The sequence below is a fragment of the Notolepis coatsorum genome (assembly GCF_963971535.1).
Source record: "Notolepis coatsorum genome assembly, chromosome: 7".
NCBI classification, from domain to species: domain Eukaryota; kingdom Metazoa; phylum Chordata; class Actinopteri; order Aulopiformes; family Paralepididae; genus Notolepis; species Notolepis coatsorum.
This window is the reverse complement of record NC_140171.1, coordinates 22,049,601-22,075,148: the sequence shown is the minus strand read 5'-3', so window position 1 is coordinate 22,075,148 and position 25,548 is coordinate 22,049,601.

Sequence of the window (25,548 nt, the reverse complement as noted above, 5' to 3'; positions counted from 1 at the left end):
CTGGTCTGCATCCCCCCAACAACCGTGTGCACTGCGCCGCACTGCACTGCACCCACTCTGCAATCCGCCAAACAAAGTTCTCACTCATCCATTCATTCATGAACAGCTCTCAGCTGTTGCAGATCAGCTTAACAATTGTGTGTATTGCGCCGTACTGTATTGTACCCATTCTGCAATCTGTTAAATAAAGTTTTCATTAATTCATTCATGAACAGCAGATCAGCTGTTGCAGATCACCGCGGCGGGTGATGAACAGATCAGAAGACAGAATGCATGAAAACACGACTCACCATACCTTGTTTGTTGTTCAGTCCTCCAAAATCCCTGCTAATGTTTGAAACATGTCACATATCCACTCGCCGCCCTCCAATTCCAGATTGGCGTTGAATGCAGCTACTTTATCTGCCAACTTGAACACAGTTGTAATAACAACCATTTCCTCGTTGTTGTTGTCGCCACATATTATGCAGAGAGGACGTCGGCTCGGCACGCAAGAATCACCGACCTGTTGCAATAAACCCGTATTTTAAGTATGGCTCCTGTTTATTAAAAGAAGCGTTATATTTCCCTGTTGCATTTCCCTATCCAAAGATGTTTGTTTTGTTTTTTAACACATTTTGTTACTCGCTCCATCTCGAACGCGGAAGTGAAAGTTCGTTAGGGACTATTCCATTGGTTCTCCCAGTCCACGTGACCATTTCTAGCATTTCAATTGGCTATAGTGCTATTGATGACTACCGGTAGATAGATACAGCTTCACAATAAAAGACACCCTGGCGTCCCGAGTGAATATTTCCTGCGCGTAAAATAAACATCATATTCTCAAAATAATCTGACGGGCCAGAAATTATTGCTGGCGGGCCAATGTCGGCCCGCGGGCCGCCTATTGCCGATCCCTGGGCTACAGTAACGTCTGCGATCAACCCCCCCCCCCCCCCCCCCCCCCCCCCCCAAAATTCCTTGGCTCACCCAAAGACCATGCTATGGTTCGCACACTGTAAAAATGTGCCTTTCTCCGTGCACTTTCGCTTGCTCTGAAGTCGGACTCTGTGTGCCCGGCCACGCGCGCTGTTCTCCCACGGAACCCGCGAGTGCCTGCATGTGTGACTGGTGTGTTTGCGCTGAGGCGTATTCTCCGTATGGCTGAGCGTACCACACCGTGACGGCCATACCGTAAATTTGCGGGACGAATACACGTACCGTTACACCCCTAATATATATATATTGTGACGAGCCTGGTGGTTAGGGATGGGAATCGAAAACCGGTTCCCGTTGGGAGCCGGTTCCTAATTGTCCGATTCCTGGAATCGCATGCTTCCGTGACTATCGATTCCTCTTATCCAGGCATGCAGTCGTGCACAAACACGGTTAAACGCCGTTTAGGTATAGGTCACTGAGGCAGAAGTGCGCGCGGATGTGCACGCGCGCACACAAAAATGTGTCGCGCCGGCCGGCACTTATCACCTAGGTCCTAGACTTTGCATAATAATAGGATACCGATAGGCGATAGCATAACAACGGACTCCTCTCCACCAGCGTCAATGAGTCCTCGGAGCAGCCGCCCAGCTCCGGCGGGGAGTCGCTGAAGGAAACTGTCCTTCTCTAAGTTACATTGTTAATTTAGTTTGTATTTACTTTTCTAGTTTAAGTTAATTCAATTAAAGAAATTGTAACTACATTTACATTTAAAACATTTATGCATAATAATCATCTGTTCTGTGCGCAACCGAGGGAACATGTATGCGCGTGTGCGAGAGCGCGCGTGCACGTGGCATTTGGGCATTTCCCATATTACGACTGCACCACTGCTCTTATCGCTTTGCCATGTTTTTCCGACCGTTGCACATTTAAAAACTGACGTTAGCGTTAGCATGCAGCCATAGAGCAGACTATTTGATTCCTTAAAGGAAAACTCCAACATTTTGGGAAATTAGCTTATTTTACATCTACCCTGGAGTTAGACAAGAAGATACATACCTTTTTTCTTCTCTGTCCATGCAGTATAGGAGTAGGAAGACACGCACCGTTAGCCTAGCTTAGCGTCAGTCACTGGAAGTAGGTTCCTCCATTAGCCTAGTTCCCAACGTCTTACTACTCCTACTGCATGCACAGAGAAGAAAAATGTATGCATCTTCTTGTCTAACTCCAGGGTTCCCAAAATGTTGGAGTGTTAAGATACATACCCTTTTCTTCTCTGTGCATGCAGTAGGAGTAGGAACACGCGCACCGTTAGCCTAGCTTAGCGTCTGTCACTGGAAGTAGGTTCCTCCATTAGCCTAGTTCCCAAAGTCTTCCTACTCCTACTGCATGCACAGAAAAGAAAAATGTATGTATCTTCTTGTCTAACTCCAGGGTAGATGGCAAATAAGCTAATTTCCCAAAATGTTGGAGTTTTCCTTTAAGGGCTCGAAATTGCCTGGGTTTTAGTCATATGCTCCTGAAATGCTCCCGATGTTTGACTGCTTCTATGTGCAGTGAAAACTACTCCAATGTTTTAGAACCTAGTGATTCATTTAATTCGGGGCAACCTAACATTAGCCGCGGAGCTAACGCTAGCTAACCAAGCTCATAGACACACAGAGACAGACACACTGCTCAGGTAGAAAGGGTAGAAAAAGGGTGGGGGCGTGCGGGGACCGGGGGGCCTGTAGCTGTTCCGCAACCGTTCCTATTTCCGGGGTAGGCCTGATTGGCCCCGACAGGCACGTGAGCCGCCGCGGCCACCCCCCGCGGCAGCCCCAGGACGCGGCAACGAGGCTGCTGTGGTTCACAGGCACTTTCCGCCTTCAACGCCGCAGAGTTACCATACGCTATACAATATACTATGCAATGTACTAATATACAATACGGCTCACTTTTCCCACTTCAATGACAGAGCCGCTGTTTAATAATATTGTCGCGGCGGAGCTCCGTCGCGGCAGCATTATGTAGCAGTAATCCCCCCTTTTTCACCATCAAAAACTATCTCAATTGGTAACGCTGCTTGGATGTGGATCCTATGGTCCGTTTGTGACAAGTTCGATTCGCTTAATTTTGCATTGCACTATAGCGTATTGTATATTGTATATTGTATGGTACAGTAACGGTCTCTGGAGCACAGTAAGGTGTATGCGTTGCAGTGCAAATGCTTCTTACTGTTGCGCTCCAGAGACCGTTACTGTACCATACAATATACAATATACAATACGCTATAGTGCAAAGCAGAAATGGGATGAGGTACAATTTACAGTAAGGTGTATGCGTTGCAGTGCAAATGCTTCTTACTGTTGCGCTCCAGAGACCGTTACTGTACCATACAATATACAATACGCTATAGTGCAAAGCAGAAATGGGATGAGGTACAATTTACAGTAAGGTGTATGCGTTGCAGTGCAAATGCCTCTTACTGTTGCGCTCCAGAGACCGTTACTGTACCATACAATATACAATATACAATACGCTATAGTGCAATGCACGTTAAAAAAAAAAAAAATTTAAGGGAATCGAACTTGTCACAAACGGACCATAGGATCCACAGCCAAGCAGCGTTACCAATTGAGCTAGTTTTTGATGGTAAAAAAGGGGGGATTACTGCTACATAATGCTGCAGCGACGGAGCTCCGCCGCGACAATATTATTAAACAGCGGCTCTGTCATTGAAGTGGGAAAAGTGAGCCTTATTGTATATTAGTACATTGCATAGTATATTGTATAGCGTATGGTAACTCTGCGGCGTTGAAGGCGGAAAGCGCCTGTGAACCACAGCAGCCTCATTGCCGCGTCCTGGGGCTGCCGCGGGGCGTGGCCGCGGCGGGTCACGTGCCTGTCGGGGCCAATCAGGCCTACCCCGGAAATAGGAACGGTTGCGGAACAGCTACAGGCGACCAGGGGGAGCCGTCTCTGTGTGTGTGTGTGTGTGCGCGCGCTGGTCTTCTGAAAGACCAGAGACGGAGCAGTCAGAGGAATAACGAACTCTTGAATGCAACTACAGTTCAATAGATTAAATTAGTTTAAGATATTGAACTGTAGTTACATTCAACAGGTCGTTATTCAATAGATTAAATTTAAGAATAAAAAAATTAAAAAAATAAATAAATAAGAGAATCTCAAATACATTATTTTATTTAAGTGTATAGTTAATACATTTTTTTTACAGTTTTTGTATTTTTCAGACATGGGGGCTCAACAATAAATGACAATCAGAAATGTCAAGTTGCATGTTGTTATTCCCAACCAGCTTAGTTCTGTTGCATTTCCAATAAATTTATTTAAATTATAAATTTAGCAGAGATCAATAAGGGAATCGATAAAGAATCGGATCGATAAGCAGAATCGATAATGGAATCGTATCGATAAAATCTTATCAATTCCCATCCCTAGACGGTTAAAAAACTAACAAATTAAATTGTCCACACAAGTGCAATATCAATCAATAAGAATATTTATTGAATACAGGCAGAATATAGTCAGATGGGCAAATAGAATGGTCGTAATACAGTCCGATGTCCAAAACACAAAACAGGCTCTCGTACAGAAAAAGGATTGTTCAATACTCAGAGTAGTCGTCCGGTCCAGGGTCAGTACACAAGGGGGTTTCTCAGGTATTCTAGGGTCCAGTACACAATGAACACCTTCTCGCCTTCACCTCTCCTCTCACTACCTCTCACCTCGCAAAACTCCGTAAACAACAATATCTCTCTCTCAATACTCGCTCCTACCTCATATTCCCTCGTATTATAGTGTGTGTCTGGTGTGTATACGTGTGGGATGTGGGTGATCTAATGGTGCACAGGTGTGTTCTATCAGTACTAATCAGCTGCCTAATTGCTTCCACCCCTCCTGTGGCAGTAGTATCGCCCGTCCTTCACATATCCATGAGACGGGGTGATATCTGCCACAATATATATATATATATATGGTGGATGGGAACTACATTGCTAGCGGCAAATTCTTTCTGATGGTTGTCATATCTTGTAGTCATTTTGCATTTATAAGTAGCATATCATTGCCAGGACAGGAAACACTGGACCATGTCAACATGCTCTACATCATAGGTGTCAAACTCACGGCCCGCGGGCCAAATCCGGCCCGCCACGTCATTTGATGTGGCCCCCCAAGAGCTCAGGTAAAAAAAAAAAAAAAAAAAAAAAAAAAAAAACGTTTTTTTTTTTTTTTTTTTTTTTTTTACATTAATATTGGGTTAAAAAATAGCAGTGTTAAAATAATTGTGGGTTAATGCGTTAATAAAGCTTTAACTTTGACAGCCTTAGTTATTACACATTCTTACACATACATGTATGTTGAACATCTGAGGTAACAAAGGAAAAAAGCCAAAAGCACTTACTCCTCAGACATTCTTTGACAATTTTACAGCCCAAAATACAAAAAAGATCCAGGCGGAATAGGTAACAAAGGGTTGAAGAAATATTGTCTGAACTGTCGGATGCAAACTGGCTGTGTGACATAACCGAGCATCTCGCTCAATTGAATAAGAAGCTGTAGGGACGCAAACAAATCCCACCCAAAATTTGACCAATATAGTTGTGAACTGAGACAACCCTTATTTTGTTATTTTTGAGTACAGTTACAGTTGTGTGTTCATGCAGACACATAATAGCAATTTCATTACGAATTGAAAATGGGGGACCCTGATGTAAACAAGTCGAAAGTCTTTCTCTGGTCTGCATCCCCTTAACAATTGTGTGTATTGAGCTGTACTGTACTGTACCCATTCTGCAATCTGTTAATTAAAGTTAATTAAACTATCTTCCATTAGTTGGATGTATGGCCTCTGCAAGGTTGTGTGCAGCCATTTGTTTTTGTAACATCTGCTACATCTGTCCCATGTGTTCTTTGCAGCTCACAGTTGTTAGTTCTGCCCCTCTTGACTGTGACAAAAAGGTTTTGAACAAACTTAATGTCATAGCTTGTATTTGATGATATTCTTCTTTGTTATTTACTTGAATGGTTTGATCATTGATTGGTGGAGTAATATGGGGTTCTGATAAACTAAAATTATTTGTTAAAATAACATAAGCTAACATATATTTTTACATTTATGCAAATTAATATCCAATATGTATAACTTGAATAAGTAATAAATACAGAAACACCATGTTTAACAATATGTAAATGTGTAGCTACATTTATTTTACATTACATTAACATTTATACGGTATTTGGCCCTTTGAGGGCAACCATAATGCTGATGTGGCCCTCTGTGAAAATGAGTTTGACACCCCTGCTCTACATCAACTTAGCTGAGGCTAGCTAATCAGACCCAGTTGTAAAGTTACGATTGTATCCTGGCAACACAATGTCAGAGCATCTCGATCCTTTTCGTTTTCCCTTTGAGGCAAAACATCAGACCACGTTGGCTTAAAACCTAACTACAACCCCCCAAAACCACACAGGATCTATCGTGGAAGCAACTTAAAACCTAACTACAACCCCTCAAAACCACACAGGCTTGTAACGTTTGGGGCAAAAGCCCTGGCGTTGACCAATGGTAATTACCTGTCTTTCTGCCGTGATTGCCCTAATTGGTACCTGGTGTGTATAGTAGACTTTGCTTTATATGTCCTCCCTGCTTACTACTCAGATTGTCAGTCGTTCACTGAACCTACCCGTGAGTACACTGTTGCTTCTAAAGACTTATCACTCCTGTCATGGAGGAATAAGTCAGTTCGCCTTTTGCATTGTTGTCATGCGAAATTATCATTGAATGTGTACATTGATGCGTGTGTCTACAGCATCATCATTCACCATATTAGCATTAGCTTATCCCGTTTTGGATACTTGTTTTCTCCCATTTGTTTTCCCCCGTTTAGTGCTTTCTTTTCATGTCGTGTTTTGTGGAGACTGAGTTGTCTCGTCTTTTCTTTGCTACGTGCACCTCACTGTTTTGTAGAGACTGAACTGTCTCGTCTTTTGTTTGCTACGTGCACCTTGCTACTCGGCAAATAAAGAATATATTTATATATATATTTTTTTTTATCGACTTTTTCTCCTTATTTTCTATTTTTCTCCCATCCCAATTTCGCGGTTTCCAAATCTCCCTTCCCCTGTCTTAAACATTGCTCGCATATGCCCCCCACACGTCAGTCGTAGGGAGGATAGAAGCCTTGCATCACGTGTCCCCTCCGGTACACGATGAGGCAGCCTGTCACATCTTTTCACCTGCCAGCGCGGACTCTCATTGGCGAGGTGTAACGTGTGGGAGGCTCACACTACCCCCGCTATTTCCAGTCTCTGCTGTGCAGGCGTCCCCCAACCGACCTGTAGGAGTCGCTGTCCACAACGTCCAGATTACCACCCAACGACTTCCACCCGCTTACTCTGCCAATTGAGCCAGTATGACGGCCGGCCCAAGCCGGAGGCAACGCCGACAGCCGGATTTGAACCCGGTGTCTCTTGTGTTGGTGACGCGCAATGTCTGCTGCGCCACCCAGCCGCAGAATATATATATTTATATTTATCAACTCCTGCATTCCGTCTCCTCTGTTCTACACTGCACCTGGGTCCAACACACCTACCCCAACTCACACAGGCTCTATCGTGGAAGCAACTTAAAACATAACTACAACCCCCCAAAACCACACAGGCTTTATTATGGAAGCGAGCAGTGACTGCTGCATGTTAATCACTTGAGCATGCTGCTACAGCCTGTGCTGCGGGGGCAAGCGTCCCAGAAGAGGAGAGTACTCTCTGACCTTCTCTTTTTTTTGGTTGCGGCAAATGCGTGGCCTTGAAGACTAAAGGGTACAGATGACAGCACGGAGCGTGCTGCACCAACATTTTTTAACCTTTTTGTCGGTCATGGAAACACTTCAAAGTTCACACTTTGATTTGTTATACATCACTTTTGATATCTGGAAATTCTGGCAAAAAATTACCATTTTGGAAACAAGATGGCGAGCACTACTTTCTGAAAATGGCTCAGAAAGTCTAACTCATTGTCAATGTATCTAGACAGGCCGTACATCCTCTGAATGTCACAACAGGTCATCTTATACAGTGAGGTCAAGTTTAAAGTTGTATTACCGCATTGACAGGGCTGCCATGACTCACATCGTCACGCATGGATACAATTGGGCTCTGTGGATCCACAAGAGTCAGATTTACAGCCATACCCAATTCATGTAATTCCAAGATCGTTAAGGGACCACAGTATGCAGAAATAGGCATACACATATTTAAATGTACATATGTTTGCTCAACGTCAAGCAATATGTTGACAGGAGAAAAAACGGGCGTCATAATTTTCAAAAGGATCCTTTGGCCTCTCATGGCTCCCCCTTTACAACCATGCTCAATTCATGCCAGTCAGCATGCAGTTCTGGGCCAAAACCGTGAATTTCTTTGCACACAGTACAAAATGTGCTATTTTTGCTGGAGAGCTAGCATGCATGACATGGCTTAAAGGAAGAGGCCGCTGCAGCCTCTGAAATACAGTCATGTGGCACAATGCACAGACGAATCTTTACATGGTAAATGGCTGCATTTATATAATGCTTTTATCCAAAGCGCTTTACAATTTGTTCCTCACATTTGACCCATTCACTCACACATTCACACACCGACGGCGGAGGCAACCATGCAAGGTGCCAACCTGCTCATTGGGAGCAGTTAGGAGTTACTTACTGTAAGTGTCTTGATCAAGGACACTTCGACATACTGCTCGGGAGGAGCGGGAATCGAACCGGGAACCTTCCTCCGACTGCTCTACCTCCCAAGCCACTGTCGCCCCTAATTATTAGGATTAAGATATTAGGATCATTAGGATTCAAGGAGTTAACAATCACCAACCTAACCACTATTTATACCCAGCGAAGTTTTCTGTAACACACTGGATCAAATGGATGCAGAGGGTCTGTATCATCTGACCTCTCGGCAGACTTGGTACGGAATGAAGAGATGAATTAATGATAGTTGTGCCTGTTTATTAATTTAGAAAATGTTTGGTCAACGCCAGCTAGTGGCTCGTCCCACATGGGATTATAGGACATATTTACACACATTAATAATCCAAAATACACCATCTTCCATTACATGAGAATAGCTTCCAGCATCGCTGGTCAGACATCAGAATTTCAATTGAACATGAATACATGAGTACACACTACACCTCGTCCTCTACTGGTACAATGCTCTCTTCCTCACATCTCATGCTTTCTTGAAATATAATTTGCAAGCCTAAATGTCTCTTTTTCAAACCGCCAGTTCAACCATCGTGAGTCATAAATATGTATCAAATCTACCACAGTCTTTGTGTTCCTAAACAGAATGGGACAATTGAAGTACTCATAAACGAGGAAAACGTGCCAGGATCTGACCACGAGGAAGAGGGAGCTAGCTTGGCAGAGGTAACGTTGGCTAGCGGTACTAGTACTGAAAGCACGGAGATCCCTTCCACGACGGATATCATGAGGGCTAGTATACGGGCATTCAAACGGGACTTTCACACTGAAATGGATGGCGTGCTGGTAGCAATAAAAAACATTAAATCTGATGTTAAGGAATGCAGCGGCCACATTGCTGAGGCGGAACAACGTATTTCTACAGCCGAAGACGAAATTAACGAACTGAAAGATGTCGTGAAGACACTTGAAAAGAAAGCGAAACTTTTATCCACCAAAATGGAAGATATGGAATGCAGGAGCCGACGCAACAACGTAAGGATACTGGGTATACCTGAGAAGGAAGAAGGCTCTAATCCTCACTCCTACATGGAGAAATGGATCGCAGATTTTTTGAAGATACCGACTCCGGTTCTGGAAAGAGCCCATCGGATAACCAGCCAAAGCCCTACTCCGCTCCGAGGACTTTTATTGTGAAATTAACTACAAAGACACAGAAAGCATCCTCAGAGCCGCCAGAGCGAATAAAGAGGTCTTGTATAAAAACAATAAAATAAGATTTCTCCCGGACCTGTCGGCAGAGGTTTACAAACAACAAAGACAATACGATGACGTGAGGAAAAAACTGCAGGACAGAGGAATCTTCAAACACTAGATCATATACCCCGCCAGGCTGCTCCTGACCAACGGAGAGCTCACAGCTGTTTTTAACACACCGACGGACGTGGATAAACACCTCTGAGAGCTCGGGGAACCGTAGTCTGGCGAATAGGAGGAGAAAAACCTCTGTGGAGCTGTTTACAAGGTCGAAGTTTGTACGTCACGTTATAATTTGTTTATGAACAGTATTATGCTTAAAAGATTGAAGGGATTCTGGACCAATTTATCCTTCTTTAACCTATTAAGCCCGGAGCCCTATTTTCTGAAAATCCGCCTAATATACATACCTAAGTAAATGGAATATTGCTCCACTTCTACAAGGTCCATTTGCATATTCTTGGTATCTAGGGACATCTATGGACCAGTGAATGTATTCCCAGTGTCAGAAATATTGTGTCTATTACTACTAGGAAAATTCAAATTGTAAATCCGGATTTGTTTTGGCAGTCTGAGAGTTGTATGTTGAGTTGTTTTTTTGTGGAGGACATCTTCAGTTTTGCAGGATTTTTGGAGAAAGCATGGCACTTGAGACAAAACACACTATATCCTATATAATTGTATTTGAATTCCTCTTGTTTCTTTGTTTACATACATTGCGTACAGCTTGTGTTATATTACGTTTTATTGTATTTTCTTGTATTTTCTTTTTCTTGTGACCATCTTGGTCTATATGTCACTTGTCAAGTAATTGGTCAAGTATATTATTATATACTTATTGTTATGTGTCTTGTAAGCCCATATGGGCTGGGCATACACCTGTATGTAAGACACGGAAATAAAAAACATCAAATCAAATCAACTAGGCTTGCTTAAATTGTGATGAAACAAAGGAGAATATGAATTATGATTTTTCTTTGCATCTTTTACAGTGAACCATGCTAATAATGACCAGACATGAAAAACTGCCACTGATCTCGTTCAGTACCTTCTTGAGATCATGTGTACAAAAAATTCGAAGGAAATTAATAAAGGGAAGATGATTAAACAGAAGGTTCTGTAGATCCAGTACTGAATTCTCCCATCCGGACCAATGCAATTTGAAATATATAGCCTTGCATCACGTGTCCCCTCCGGTACTCGAGGAGGCAGCCGTCGCATCTTTTCACCTGCACAGCACGATCTCTCAGCGGCGAGGGTCTGCGTGGGAGGGACACGCCGCCCCCGTCGCTTCCTGATTCTACTGCGTAGGCGCACCAACCGACCTGTAGGAGTCGCTGTCCACAACGTCCGATCCCCACCCACCAGCTTCCCACCCCCTAACACTGCCAATTGTATTAGTATGAACGACCAGCCAAGCTGGTAGCAACGCCGAGAGCTGGGCTCGAACCCAGCATCTCCTGTGTTGGTAGCGAGCGCCTTGCCCACTGCGCCACCGTGACCTAACCGCCTGCAATTTGAAATATTATTATAGAATATAGAATAGCAGGCTTATAAATTACCTTATTATAGCCAATTCGCACATTTATATATATATACACATGTATTATCTTTCAAATGGCCAAGTTCAATTTGGATTTTGTATCACCAGGCGTGCATAAGAACAGATAATGAAATCTACTGTAATGTACAGTAGAATTTTTATTTTGATCAGGGTGGCACCATTTTGAAACTATTTTCAAATCTAATTGTTGCTACGTGCTAAAAAATAGGGAAGAGAAACTAACTGTGCTTCAATATATGTCAATAACGTTACATTTGTGATATATTATCCTGAGTAATAAGATAATAAAAAAACATTCATAACAAGCCATTTGCTTGCCGGGACCTAGAGGCTTCTGGGTAGGGTGTTTCTGAAAAATGTCAACGCATATTAAAAGCTGTGGGTGTCCTTGTCAAAATGGCGTAAAAAAAAAAAACTACAATTCCCGACTTCAGATTTCCAAGATGGTGGACTTTCGCGACCAATTCAATAGAAAAACGAAAAGTAAAATCTATCTAATAAGACTTTAACCTATTAATAAACTAACGTATAGATGATAATATACATTATATGATGTTTATACTTGAATACGTTTGACAAAAAAAACAATACTTTTGTCAAACAGTCTGGAGAGATTGATTTATGACGCAATGTCATTTTGGTACTGGTACCCGTCCTCATAGGCGGAGTTTGAACTTGACGCCAGGGGGTGCGACTGCTTGGCGAACGATACCCGCGCGCACACGCAGCGGGCGCGCGCGATTTTTTTGACCTTTATTTTATTATTTTTGCGTTTTTACAATGCCCTAACCCCTAATTTTTTATTTTATTTAGGTAGTACAGCAGCACACACACACTCACACACACAGCACTACGGGGGATCATTTTTAACTGACTTGAAAAATGGAGGCTCTAATTATTATTATTCATAGAGACTCTCGAGCAATAATAATTATTACAGCCTCCATTTTTCGTGGACGAAAAATATACCAGACTATAGATATCAATTTTCCCGAAATAACGCTACCTGCCTCGACAAAATCCGTGCATTGGTTATCCAGATACATTCATTATCATCTCAGAATAAGTGGCTTTGTACAAGCGTTACAATGTACTATCGCGCGGGGCATTCTGCTGCGAATGGTGGTGCTTGGCCGCGCGTTAACCCTTTCACTGCCACACTACAGAAGGTTCGCCTTATAATGTGACATGATTACTACTATAAAATGAATGTATTGTAAAACAAAACATAATAGAATTCAGATTTGTTTCTCACAATTATTATAATTTTATTAAAATAAAAATAATCTTGATTTTATTTTATTTTTTTAGCAATTTCACCCCCGGCCACCAGGGGGTGCAATGCACCCCCTGCACCCCCATAAACTCCGCCCATGCCCGTCCTGTCTGGTGGAAGAGGCTAAGATCTGTAATTACTTATTTTTTCCCTCGATTTGCTTAAGGTTTTTGAGACATTTTTTAGACACATTACTGTCTCTTAACAATAAACAAATGGATGACGAACAACTTCCTAAAATTAAATGAGGGCAAAACTGAAATCCTACTAGTCCTATAACAAAAAGAGAAATGTTACAGAGAGCAATATGGGGCAACTTACTCCTTGGATCAAACCCGAAGTTACAAGTTTTGGTGTTATAATAGACCTCAGCTTTAAATCACACATCAACAAGGTGACAAAAACATAATTTTCCCACCTTAGAAACATAGCTAAGGTATGGCCGTTTATAAATCAAAAAGACGCTGAAAAACTGATCCATGCCTTTATCTCAAGCCGACTTGACTACTATACTGTAATGCACTCCTCACTGGCCTCCCAAAAAAAACCACAGAACAACTCTAACTCATTCAAAACTCGGCATCTAGGCTACTAACTAGAACCTACACTGGCTTCCGGTAACATTTATAATTGATTTCAAGGTCCTCCTCCTTATATACAAAGCACTAAATGGAACAGGACCAAGCTACATTGCAAATTCTCTAGTCAACTATGTGCCTCCTAGAACATCTACTACTGGTCTATTGAAGGTTCCAAGCCACAGTCTAAGGAAAATCGGGGATGCAGCCTTTGCAAACTATGCACCAAAGTTATGGAACACACTACCACCTATGGACATTAGGGAAGCTAGATCTCTTAATATTTTCAAAAATAAGCTAAAAACGTACCTCTTCACCATAGCCTTCTAATACACCCTGCTGTTGATTGTACTGTAGCACTATTTTACTCTTACTCTGTGGTTTTGAAAGTGGGTATTGATTCGCATTCCTTTACAGCTGTGGGTAGGGCGTTCCACATGAATGAATGAATGAATGAATGAATGAATGAATGAATGAAAACTTTATTTAACAGATTGCAGAATGGGTACAATACAGTACGGCTCAATACACACAATTGTTAAGGGGATGCAGACCTGAGAAAGACGTTTGTCTTGTTTACATCAGGGTCCCCCATTTTCAATTCATATAGACATTTATGACATACACAACATACATGACATTTATGGCATAGGGACATATAGGTATTTAGTACTGATACATTTGTGACATAAACGGTATTCAAATATACAGTACTGTTACCCCTAGATCCTGACAGAGTATATACATATGATGGGGAGGGGACTGTACATTAGGAGGGGGTGGGTGGGTGGGAGAGAAATATACATACGGCGGGGAGGGAATATATACATGCGGTGGGGAGGAGACTGTCTATTAGGAGGTGGTGGGGGTTTTGGGCATTTACGGTGGCCAGTTTCGAATTGCAGCCTCCCGTAGGTGCTCTTTAAGAGCGTTTTTTTATGTGGGTAGGGATTCACATTCCTTTACAGCTTTGGGTAGGGCGTTCCACATTGATAATTGCGAAACGTGTTTAGTCCCTTGTTTGAGCCGAATCTGGGTTTAACATGATTTGTGGAGCTCCCTCTGGTGTAGTGGTTGTGGTATTCACTGACCTTTGGGAAGTATTTTGACATGTACATGGGTACCTTAGTCGTATAGTGTATCTTGTAGACCAGGCCCATTGCAAGTTGCTGTACTCTGTCGTCTACTCTAAGCCATCCTAGGTTGTCAAAGTGGGCAGGGGTGAGGTGGGTTCTGGGGGTAAGGTCAAGTAGTAGTCTGATCGGTTTGTTTTGTGATGTTTGTAATCTTGTTTTAAGCGCCTTTGAGGTGCTTTGGTACCATGAGGTGCAAGCATAGTTGTAGTACCCTTGAATGAGTGCTCCTGCCACTGCCAGAGTCTTCAGGGTATTCTTGTTTACCAGGGAGGAGATCCGGCACAAGAATCTAGTTTGTTGGTTGACTTTTTTTTATAACATTGGATGCCATTTTGTCACAGGAAAGATTTGCCTCTAGGATGGAACCCAGGTATGTAATTTCATCTTTCCTTGTGACAATATTGTCACCCACTGTAACTGAGAAGCCGTCCGTCTTGCTGAGTTTGTTATTTGAACCGAAGAGAATGGACTCTGTTTTCCCCAGGTGTAATTAAGCATTACATCACGAGACAGAGTGGGTTATAGAAATTAGATCACGCCTATGGGTGTTTGTTAGGCTTGAGGCGCAGCCGAGGGTCGTTAGATCCCCATAGGCGTGATCTAATTTCTATAACACACACTGTCAGATCTACTCCTATCCAAGCTCCCGGAGGGTCATCAAAGAGAAGCCGCCTATTCTCAGTCCTTGCCCCACAATGGTGGAATGAACTACCCATCCCAGTTAGGACAGCCGAATCCCGTCCAATCTTTCGCCGTCGACTAAAGACTCACTTCTTCAACCATTATCTGAAATGATAAAAAAAAAAAAAAAAAAAACCTGACTAACCTTAAAGTGGAGATGAAGCAGTGAGCAATGTGATCCTAGTTTGTTTGTTGTGTACCTTGTGTAAGACAGGGTTCTATAATCAAATGTGAAATCTATCTTATTTGTCTGAAAAATATAATATAATATCCCTGTTTTCAACATGGGCGCCGCCATTTTGTTGCTGACGTCATGGCTGACGTCATGCCGGGGGTTGGGTGTATACACTCTGGTTAGCTGCCTATATTGAATGGGTCAGTCAGCAAATAAAATGTTGCCTACAAAACAACGGGACCGCGGTGGTTCTGTTTGTATTGCTCCTGGCTGTTCAAACTAATTTTACCATGTGAGAGAGAGGAAAGTTGGTTAATTTCCACAAACTACCAGTGAAAAAAACAGTGTTGTCGACATGTTGGCTCGGGCTGGCTGCACTCAGGCGGCGCGACCAGCCTGTTGGACAGGGAAGGAGGATCTGCAGCGAACACTTCATTGCCTCGGATTATGTTGTTGGGGTGGGATGTTTGTCCAGAAGACCACTAATCAGCTGAAGCCGGACGCGGTTCCCTCGGTCTTCGACAGACAGACCGGCGTTAGCTCTCGGGAGCGATCGCTAGCTAGTTGGCACCAGCCGGGGCCCGGCGTTAGCTCTCGCTAGCTAGCGTTAGCAACCGGAGCGTCGCGGAGCATTCAGCCTGCTGGCTACCTAGACCCACTTCAACCAGCGTCGCGGAGCATTCAGCCTGCTGGCTACCTAGACCCACTTCAACCAGCGTCGCGGAGCATTCAGCCTGCTGGCTACCTAGACCCACTTCAACCAGCGTCGCGGAGCATTCAGCCTGCTGGCTACACAAGCTGTGTAGCCAGCAGGCTGAATGCTCCGCGACGCTCCGGTTGCTAACGCTAGCTAGCGAGAGCTAACGCCGGGCCCCGAGAGCTAACGCCGGTCTGTCTGTCGAAGACCGAGGGAACCGCGTCCGGCTTCAGCTGATTAGTGGTCTTCTGGACAAACATCCCACCCCAACAACATAATCCGAGGCAATGAAGTGTTCGCTGCAGATCCTCCTTCCCTGTCCAACAGGCTGGTCGCGCCGCCTGAGTGCAGCCAGCCCGAGCCAACATGTCGACAACACTGTTTTTTTCACTGGTAGTTTGTGGAAATTAACCAACTTTCCTCTCTCTCACATGGTAAAATTAGTTTGAACAGCCAGGAGCAATACAAACAGAACCACCGCGGTCCCGTTGTTTTGTAGGCAACATTTTATTTGCTGACTGACCCATTCAATATAGGCAGCTAACCAGAGTGTATACACCCAACCCCCGGTATGACGTCAGCAACAAAATGGCCGCGCCCATAATGCTAAATGCTTCAGAAATGTACACAACAAATCGTTTTTTCTTAGAAACTGCTTATTTTTATAACGTGACTTCTTCTGTGGCTTATCTAAATACTAATGTGATGCTATGAATATGTATTTATCGCACTGCTTCATTTCCACTTTAATGTCATGCACTTGTCCTAATAAACTAACCTACACTGTAACACGCAACACTTTGATGAACATTGTTACTCAGCTGATAGAGTTATACCCTTCTTGCTGTCTTGTCGCACAGAACTTGTAAGTCGCTTTGGATAAAAGCGTCAGCTAAATGACTAAATGTAAATGTAAATGTTATAGACACACAGAGGTGCTGCAGACGGACAGCGGTGTTTCAGAAAAGATAACAAAGGTTTAAGGATTAAAGCCTACAGTGATAGGCTGAACATTGTTGCTCAGCTGATAGAGTTGTGCCCTTCCTGATGGCTTGTCGTACAGAACTTGTAAGTCGCTTTGGATAAAAGCGTCAGCTAAATGACTAAATGTAAATGTAAATGTATTATCAGCCTGTGAAGCTGAGTATATGTTTCTAGCTATGACAATGCAAAATGTGTTTATCTAGAGCAACTGCTCGAAGTGATGAAGATAAGGTTATGAATGTATTGCTCAAAATGCAGTAGGTAATTGAAATGTATCCTCTATACCGAATATGGTGTTTTTGAAGAATGGGCGTTCTGTCAAAACCGTTTAAAATTATGAATATTGTGTATATGGAGACTGTTGTTTATGAGGACAACCAGGGGACCATTGTGATTACTAAGAACCCAATGTATCAATATAGATGTAAACATGTCATTATAAATAATCCCACGGGACAATGGGATTGACCGATATGTTTACCAATATTCCAATGTACAGTTTTGCTGTACCATTGACTCAGAATGGTCTGTTTTGAAATCGTCACAGCAGTATAGTTTGTTTATACTCCAGAAGTATGATATTTAAACATGGTCCCCAAAATGGATGGAAGCGAATGAGGAGCCTGACACCTGGGAGGAATATGGGTGTTGCAGAGTTGGGGATGTTTAAAAAATATAATTTAATAATATAATATAATAATTTTGTGCTTCCCCAAGAAATTTGGTCAGCAGCCGCCACTGGTGTTAATGTATGTATCACCACAGTGTAACCTGTTAATGTATGTGTTAATGAATGTGTTAATGTATGTGTCACCACAGTGTAACCTGTTAATGTATGTGTTAATGTATGTGTCACCACAGTGTAACCTGTTAATGTATGTGTTAATGTATGTGTCACCACAGTGTAACATGTTAATGTATGTGCTAATGTATGTCACCACAGTGTAACATGTTAATGTATGTGTTAATGTATGTGTCACCACAGTGTAACCTGTTCATGTATGTGTTAATGTTGTTGTTAATGCGTGTCACCACAGTGTAACCTGTTCATGTATGTGTCACCACAGTGTAACCTGTTCATGTATGTGTCACCACAGTGTAACCTGTTAATGTATGTGTTAATGTATGTGTCACCACTGTAACCTGTTAATGTATGTGTCACCACAGTATAACCTGTTAATGTATGTGTTAATGTATGTCACCACAGTGTACCCTGTTAATGTATGTGTTAATGTATGTCACCACAGTGTACCCTGTTAATGTATGTGTTAATGTATGTGTCACCACTGTAACCTGTTAATGTATGTGTCACCACAGTATAACCTGTTAATGTATGTGCCTGTTTGTATTAATATCTAAGGGGGCTGACAGTGGCTCAGGCTCAGGAGTGGCTCAGGAGGTAGAGCGGTAATCTGGTAAGTGGAAGGTTCCTGGTTTGATTCCCGCTCCTCCCGGCAGTGTGTCAAAGTGTCCTTGAGCAAGACACTTAACTTCACCCCCTAACGGCTGCCGATGAGTAGGTTGGCACCTTGCATGGTCACCTTCGCTGTCGGTGTGTGAATGAATGGGTAAAATGTGAGGAACAAATTGTAAAGCACTTTGGATAAAAGCTGCTATTTGAATGCAGTTAATTTACCATACGTCTACATAAACATATGGGAGTATTGGAAGCAGCATGCAGCGTTTTCACATTTGTATTCAAACGCTCTGCTACAACCACAGCGCCTGCCGAAGCCTTTTTCCGGGGAATGTGCGTCTGTCTTCTCCTTCTGTGTACCTATGAGGCACTATTGTTTATTTTTCAACGCCTGTTCTTTGTCTCCACGATTCCTGCTCGCCAGTTCTACGTTCAGTTCTCAGCTCTGCGTTCAGGTACACACATTCTTCAGAGTTCGCAAACAAACGCGCCCAGCAGATGTTGTCCTGGAAGAGGCATCAGAGGCGTGTGAATAAGCAAAACCGCTCGATAGCAACAAACTTTTAAGTGCCGCAGTTTGGCAACGCGATCAGCATGATAATGCATTTTCATAGGAACAGATGTCTGAATTTGGCAAGACTGTGATTTATTATGCCCATAATCGAACACACGTCCCAAAACCACGAACGGTTGTAAAAAATAAACCTTGTTAGAGAGAGTTAGGAGGTGGAAATGTGTACAGCTTGGTGAAATGATGAAAATGATTCAAAACAATATCATTAGTATTATAAATACTTCCTGGAAAGGCCTTGATTTTTTTTCTTTCATTTTCACAATTTCACTGAGCTATATTTAATATTTCATGGATTGTGTGACATCATAATGACATCAGAATGTCTAACTCTGTTTAACTCAAAGCCAAATTAATTTGTGCAAGAAGGTTTGCCGCTTCGAGATACGCGTGAGTTGGTCAAACCTGCTTCATTGTTTTGGTGGCCTGTCCTTTCAAAGATCAACAATCGTCAGGGGAAGGATTATGATGAAATAAAGCATCAAAAGGTTACTTTTACTACTGAGAGTTGAAACGGGCAGTTTCATTATTGTTGACCCATGAAGAACATGCACACACACACACACACACACACACACACACACACACACACACACACACACACACACACACACACACACACTGCCCTTGTTATTGTGACATCATTAGAGTTGATCCTCCAGACTAGAGCATAGATTGAATTTTTTTTATAAAAATGTTTTACACTCAAATAACTTCCACAATAAACAATAAAAGATCTACATAATCTGCTGCGTAATGAAGAGTTATTATTGACGGCTTTCTGGTTTCTATGACAATGCGACAGCGGTCGTCTGGTAATCAGAAGGTTCCCGGTTTGATTCCGGCTCCTCCTCCCGGGCAGCTTGTCGAAGCGTCCTCGAGCAAAACATTTAACCCCTAACTGCTCCCGATGAGCAGGTCGGAACCTTGCATGGTCGCCTCCACCGTCGGTGTGTGAGTGAATGTGAGGCATAAGTTATAAAGCACTTTGGATAAAAGCGCTATTTAATTCAGTCCATTTATTATCTAGAGTGCCAGACTTTTGCTTATGCAAAAAGGTCGGACTTGTTAAAACAACCTCAGGGCCGTCCATTGCGTCTGTACATCTATGTCTGTCTCTGTGTACATTCACATCCGTTATGGTGGAAAGGATTACTTTCATGTACGTACATTGTACGTCTGTTGAGCAAAGCTGTTGTTTTTGCAAAGTGTGTTATCACATTAGGTTCCAATTAAAAACAACAAAAACAACGGGAAGCAATCCACTGTTTTCTCTGCGTCTTGTGATGGATCAGTGTGGCCGTCCCCTAAGGATTATCATTCACTCAGGCACATGTCACATAGGCCTACGCCGCGTTTGTACAAAATTGCCGCCCAGTTCCTTGGGAAAAGCTCTTAAAACATGTTTATTTTTTCAAATTTGTATTACACATAATCATTAAACATCATTACCGCCACAGTGAATATACTTGTGTTTGTACTGGGTTTTGCAATACATGTGGCCTCTGACTAGAGCTGTAGCTACACAGTCAAAGGGACAATAGCTCTCACGGCGGCACTCTTTCAGCTGTTCTTTAACACATTCCCTGCCACGGTTATATCCATCAATGTAGCCTCACTGCCACCACTCTAAGCCTATGGAGATGTTCACCTTCTATGCAGGTCTATAACTTTTTAAATTGTATTGCTAAATTGACATTACTATGGCCCATTCAACATCGATTATCTATCGTTCAGGATGTAGGAACGTTATACTTTTTCATTCATAGATTCGTACAAAAATACCTTCTAGAATATAAGTATGTTTTTATCGTTTTCTGCAGTAATTCATAGAACGTGAGTTATAGGCATAAACGCATATATAGATTATCAATTGCCGTTTATTCCCGATACACGCTATATTAAAAAATGATACGTTATGCGTCATCATGCGCGGATGAAAGGGGGGGGGGGGGGGGTCGTTTATAATTCCGTGATCGTCAGTAAATGCTTTATGTAGTATGGGTGATATATTGATCAGATCGGTTTGCAGTGAAAAGAATAAACAATTGGGCTGAAAATAGCGTTAGCGTCCTCTTACCGTGCGTCAATGAGACTGGCGGTGATCGCCTAGGTCTATTTCCGGTTTGTATGTCGCAATAAACGCAGAAATCATATCGATTATTAAGTTTATAAAACGATCGATATGTACTATAGTGTCTGTCGGGAGCCTTGCGACAATATCTGATGGCCGGATGAATTTAATCGATGCACAACAGCCATATCCTGTTTACCAGTGTAACTCGCCCGACCATCCACCAGGCGGCGGTATTGAGCCATAGGGTCCAGCTGCAGTATATATGAATTATGAATGCCATGGCGAAAAAATGAAATATTGATCTCAATATCGCTGTACAGCGTGGTTTGGCAGACAACGCATGGCCGGAAATAACGCTGTACAACGTGATTGGCGGGGAATGTGTTAATGAGTTCACCACCTAATTATGAACCTTTGTTCAAATGTCTCATTTTGGAGTTCGGGAGATGATGCTGGTGAATCATTTAACAGCGTTAATGTTCCCACTTCAAAGACTAAATTAAACATACTCTTTTGGGACGGAGGAGTCTATTTTTCTCATGACATGAGTATGGAAGATGGGAAGCTGAACGATTGTGGTTTAATGGCGTTCTCACACCAGGATCCCCTGTGCAGCTTAATGGGAATATATAGGGCTGAAACAGAACTCAGTAGTATTCGCTATCCATTTTTCATGTGAGCCTAATTTAAATGTCTCTGTGCTTATAGAATGTCACAAAAATTACGTAGAAATTCACACACATAGGCCTACAGTGTGTGCCAAACACTGTAGGCCTATGTGTGTGAATTGTGCATGCACCATGGGTGGAATATATTTACATTTACATTTAGATTTTGTCATTTAGTTGACGCTTTTATCCAAAGCGACTTACAAGTTCTGTACAACAAGTCAGCAGAACGGGTACAAGCTAAGCTAACATTGTTTTGTCCACTTTATATAAATCACTTTTAATGCAATTAAACAAGGTACTATAATACTGTTGCCATAATTCAGCAACATTGTCTGTTCCAGAAATTCCATCCACAGTACATGGTAAAGATGCTTGCCTGGGTCTACCTGCCATAGCCCATGATTTAAAGGCATGATACTGAGCTACATACATATTGTTTCTATTGTTCTAGTGTTTATATTGTTCTAATTATTCTATTCTACTGGTTCTATTGATCTACTGGTTCTATTGTTCTACTGGTTCTATTGTTCTTTGCAGGAACCCTCCACTGCCCCGATGGCTTGGTTGGAACTGTGTAGGTTGGTCGTGTAGCGGGTGAGTAGGGTCATTGGGGATGTGCTCAGACTCACTCAGGATCAGATCTCCATAACTAAAGCAAAGTGATTGACCTCATTGCATTAAGAACGTCGAGGTCAAAAGTGCTGTTCTCACATGTGAATCTGGGATATCCAACCAATTTGAAATGACACAACGCAATACATTACAACCACTCTATTTAATTATATACACAAAGATGCACAGGCGAGATGAGATGCGCCGATACTGGAAGACTGTGGAAGAGGCTCTTTTGCTTTTCATACACTTCATCTCCACGAGCCCTCGTTTAATAATAATACAACATTTAAAAACATCTGTAAATTCTTGCAATTCTTCCCTGCGTCGTTTGTATGTAACCACGACTGCCAAGGAAAGCTGAACACAGCAGCAACAACAAAAAACCCAGAGCACGTATCAAATTAATCCACTGAAAACACCACACGCACAACGGTTGGTAATAGCAATAAAGATCTATTACATAACCCCCACAGGCTTTTATGAGATCTACCTGAAAGCTTGGGGGAGGGGGGGACTTAAATAAAACAGTATTAAAGAAGCCAATATTTCAGCGTCGAAATTGCTTCCTTTTGGCAGTGAATAATTCAGAACAATACTGTTTTTCTTTAATCCAGTCTCCTCTCTCTTCCTATCCTTCCTCTCTGTCTGTCCTGTTATAATCTTTTGGTTCTTCCTCTCCATCTGTCCTGTTCTATTCCTTTAGCTTTCCTCCTCTCTGTTGGTTCTTCCTCTCTCATCTCAGAAATCCAAACAGGAAACAGATGACGGCCCCACCACCAAGAGTAAGAAATCCGGAGAATGCGTTTTCATTCTTGCGTTGATGAAATGACTAGCACTAGACAACAGGTGAATGTGAGTTTGTAATTGTATTCTCTGTTTTTTGTGGCTGATGATTGATTTACAAAAGTTATTTGATATCCCATCTACAGATCAAACACTTAAAGGGTTTGTTTGGATTCTTAGACATGAACTTGTATGAAGTACTTGCAGTAGTGTGGATGCAAAGTTATTCCCTTACTCACGCGTCCCATGGTCAGAGTTCTGGCAAACAGGGTCACAAAGGGTGACCTATTTATAACGCAAAATCATCGTCCTCCAGCACTTTGGATACATTTTTTCTCCTTGAAAAAATGGGTCACAGATTGAGGCTTTAATCAACGCTATGTTGGGGCCCTGGCCTTTGGGCTTATTATATGGGCTATGTAAACACAGCACTTCAGAGCAGTAGAGTGCAACACACACAGGCCTAGCTTTGGACAAAGGGTGGGTTACTACAGCCCTCTACTGGTATCTTATGGTAACTGCATATACAGTCTGACAAGGCAACATGCACAGAAACAGGAGTAATATTTGACAGTTTCAATATTCATTCAGCCTCATTTAGGACAAACGGTAGACACTGAATGATTAGAAATCTTCTGTAGAAATGGTCAGTGTCTGATAAGACTTCAAGATTTTAACGGTAACACTTTACAATACGGGTACATTAAATAACATTAGTTAATACAGTAATACGCATTAATAAACAATTGATTAATAGCTCAGTAGTCATTTAATAATGGTGTGCATGTTAACTAAGGTGTTAATCAATGTATAATATATTATATACTTTATACTTTATTCATTTCTCTCACACGGACCTCGGGGTTACCATAGGGAACCACTCTGAGATCGCTAGAGTGCAATACCGTCCGCATCCAGGTAGTGTCAGTATCGCCCACCCTTCAAAACCTTTTTTTCACACACAGTGTTACATTCAAATGTCTCCGGCGCAGTTTTCTTGGTCAGGCGAGTCTAGCGGTTCACTCGATGGCATTGGAACGCGTCCAATGCCCCCGATGCATGTGTTGTGGTGGATTATGCTGGCGACACGATGGACACCAATACTGGAAATTGCGATCAGACAATTGGAATATTCTTTTTGGGGTACCTCCTAGTGAAGGTAAGGACTATATGACATCAATCCTGCTTTGATCCAACCATGATTTCACATTGATCGTTGCGACCATGTGTAACGTACTCCAGAACGTATGCCGTGACGATCAAAGCATCAAACCCCCCCCCCCCCTTTCATGCATGCATGATGAAACATAATACCTATTATATACATTCGATTTGGAAATAGTAGCGTGTCCAGGCGAGCAACGCCAACGCTTTTAGTGAAATTCACGTATTCCTCCATAGCACAGTTTTCTGGGATTAGCCAGGATCAATCTGAAACTATACTTATATTCACTACGGTATAACACGTGAACGTATGCATGAACAAATTTATTCTTTTTCACATATTGAACGATAGATAGTTGATGTCAAATGGGCCATAGTATTGTATCCATAGCTATAATATAGAATATAGATATAGCCCTGCAAACACAGCCACTTATCCCTATCTCTTAGAGCGTTGGCCCAGTAGGAACTAAGATGCTCTAGGCCTCCGGCACTGAATGAGTTAAGTAACACTTCATGAATGTAGTGCTGAATCTGCTTATATCTTATTAACCAACAACTATAGCCCTAGATCTACTAATCTGCCTCCCCCCTCCAAGACAATCAGACTTATGAACGAACAATACTATAAGAACTGGCTACCGTCCTGTGAACTGAGAGAACTATTTTACTGCTGTCTCTGCTACTGATTTGCACACAATACTGACTTGCACATACCACAGATGTACTACACTTGTACTGTACATTGTTATTGTATGCACTGCTACCATTTAATTTATTTTTATTTTATGTTGTTAATTAAAATATAAAATTTTGTATTATTAATACTTTTTTGGACTACTTGTGTTGTTGCTGCTGCTCGAGAAAATAAACTCCTCTAAACTGAAAGGATAGGTGAGAAAATAAACTCCTCTACACTGAAAGGATAGGTGAGAAAATAAACTCCTCTACACTGAAAGGATAGGTGAAAAAATAAACTCCTCTACATTGAAAGGATAGGGACGTGATAAAATAAACTCTTCTACACTGAAATGATAGGGACGTGAGAATAAAGTCTTCTACATTGAAAGGATAGGTGATAAAATAAACTCCTCTACACTGAAAGGATAGGTGAGAAAATAAACTCCTCTACACTGAAAGGATAGGTGATAAAATAAACTCCTCTACACTGAAAGGATAGGTGAGAAAATAAACTCCTCTAAACTGAAAGGTAGGTGAGAAAATAAACCCCTCTACACTGAAAGGATAGGTGAGAAAATAAACTCCTCTACACTGAAAGGATAG